Source organism: Myotis lucifugus, unplaced genomic scaffold (assembly GCF_000147115.1).
Source record: "Myotis lucifugus unplaced genomic scaffold, Myoluc2.0 scaffold_24, whole genome shotgun sequence".
NCBI lineage: Eukaryota > Metazoa > Chordata > Mammalia > Chiroptera > Vespertilionidae > Myotis > Myotis lucifugus.
The window spans coordinates 5,412,668-5,415,238 of NW_005871072.1; the positions used below are offsets into that span (position 1 = coordinate 5,412,668).

At 46.1% G+C, this 2,571-nt stretch overlaps 1 non-coding gene across 1 annotated transcript; it reads right to left on the bottom strand.

The window, feature by feature from the left end:
• Positions 1-221: 221 nt before the first annotated feature.
• On the bottom strand, positions 222-384 carry LOC111825410. Its single transcript, XR_002828571.1, has one exon. It is a non-coding gene; the product is annotated as a U1 spliceosomal RNA (small nuclear RNA).
• Between the last annotated feature and the right edge of the window lie 2,187 nt (positions 385-2,571).

Genomic DNA, 2,571 nt, shown 5'->3' on the forward strand with positions numbered 1-2,571 from the left:
CAATCAGGGTAGAGAGGAGTTTGATTTTGAATGCCCAGAGCTGTCATAAATAGCCCACATTAGTTGAAATGGCCATTGATTTCCTTATAAGTACATGTGTCCTTTAACCCTGGTCTAGTTATGAATCTAGTGATTTTAATTTACAGGGATGATGGATGGGCAATATAAAAATACATATATGTGATATTTTGCATACTTAAAATGATTTTTACTAATTTTTTAAGGGGAGAGTGTGAACACAGTTCCCCACTACCACAAGTTATGCAGTTGAGTTTCCCAAATGTGGGGAAATCTCAGGGTCAGCACATCTGGAGTGCAATGGATTAGCCTTGCCCTGAAAAAGCCCCCTTCCTGACCATGGTATCTCCTCTGCCAGGTAAGTATTGATTTTCACTCTTTCCCACATTTTAACTAATTGAAGATGTTTTACTTGAAATAATGAAGTCAATTACTAGTTTAAATAGTTGTATTACTAATTATTATGTAATTAAAATGTAAATAATGCTATGGTTGAAAACCTAATGTAACTAATGAATGGAACCTGAAAACCAACTAGTCAGTTGATGAATTACATACCAATTTCTGTGCTTTTGGTAAAGTGGCTCATTTGCTTCAATATAACTAAACCTCAGATTAAATATATTTCTTGAATTATACCCTTTGTGTTGTATTTCACAGCTAGGGACAATGTTCCCAGCAACTTGTTCCTAAAGTATTCCCATTTTACAAAATGTGAAGTTGAATTAGATAAGTAGTGATTATGTATTTTTTAAGTAGGTTCAACTTACTTACTTCTAGGAAAATGTGAATAAAGGTTTATCAACTAATAAAAATATGTAGTTATTATAGAACTCATAGACAGGGATTAACTTTTAGCAAGTTACTCTTTATATATGTCTAGGTATTTATTACCAAACTAAAGGCCCGATGCATTAAGATTCGTGCAAGAATAGGCCTTCCTTTCCCTGGCTGCCAGCATTGCCCTCGCTATGGCCCAGAGCCGCCTTCTGCCTTTGCACTGCCCAGAGGCCCGGGGCGGCCGGGGTGAGGCGGAACACCTGCAAGCATCCCAACCCGGCCTCCGCCATCTTTGTCACATCAATTTACATATCCCCTCCTTATTGGCTGTGGGTGCCGCCATCTTTGTCATGAAGTGACTGTCAATTTGCATATTCTGTCTTTATTAGATAGGGTATCCTGTATAATAAAGGGGTAATGTGCAAATTGACCATCACTCCAACACACCAGATGGCCGCCCCCATGTGGTCAAAGATGGCTGCCCCATGTGGACACAGGATGGCTGCCACAAGATGGCCAGTAGGGGAGGGCAGTTGTGGGCGATCAGGCCGGCAGAGGAGGGCAGTTGGGGGCGACCAGGCCAGCAGGGGAGGGTAGTTGGGGGCAATCAGGCCAGCAGAGGAGGGCAGTTGGGGGCGACCAGGCCGACAGGGGAGGGAAGTTAGGGGTGACCAGGCCAGTTAGGGGCAATCAAGCTGGCAGGGGAGCAGTTCGGTGTCAATCAGGCTGGCAGGGGAGGACAGTTAGGGGCAATCGGGCCAGGAGGGGAGCAGTTAGGTGTAGATCAGGCTGGCAGGGGAGTGGTTAGGGGTCATCAGACTGGCAGGCAGTAGCAGTTAGGGGCAATCAGGCAGGCAGGCAGGCAGGCAGGTGAGCGGTTGGGAGCCAGCAGTCCTGGATTGTGAAAGGGATGTCCAACTGTCCGACGGGTCCCAGATTGGAGAGGGTGCAGGCTGGGCTGAGGGACATCCCCCCCCCCTCCCTGTGCATGAATTTCATGCACCGGGCCTCTAGTATGCATATGTTAAGATGAATTCTCTTAAAATTACTATAGTCTGTGTTGTTTGAAAGAACAGGAAATCAGGTAATGAGCTACATAATATAGATACTATCTTTGTCTTATTTCTTTTGTCAAAGATTAACCATCATTATTTCTAATTAAGATAAATTTTAGCAATAATATCTACACTAATAAAAGAGAAACAAGGTAATTAGCATACGACCGCTACCCTTTTCATTGGCTAATCAGTGAGTATATGCAAATTAACTGTCAGCCAAGATGGCGGCCGGCAGCCAGGCAGCTGGAAGCAAACATGAGGCTTGCTTGCTGCAGTGAAGGAGGACTCCAAAGTTCCCCGCATGCGCTGCGGCCTCTGAGCTGCAACTCTAAGAAACTTTGTAACAAATATAGAAGTTAAACAAAACCCCTGGATCTCAGAGCTGGAGTTATACATTGTTTCGATTATAGAACGGCAAACAAACCAGCAGCAGAAGCCTCAGAGCTAGAGCCAGAGCTAAAGCTGGCCCAGAAGAAAAAAAAAAAAGAAAAAAAGGAGCGGTTGGGAGCTTCAGTCAACAACCACGAGCCTGAAAGCAGTCCTCAGCCCCTCACCCAGACTGGCCAGGCACCCCAGTGGGGACCCCCACCCTGAAGGGTGTGTGACCAGCTGCAAACAGCCATCATCCCCTCACCCAGGCTGGCCAGGCACCCCAGTGGGGAGCCCCACCCTGATCCAGGACACCCTTCAGGGCAAACCAGCCGGCCCCCAGGCC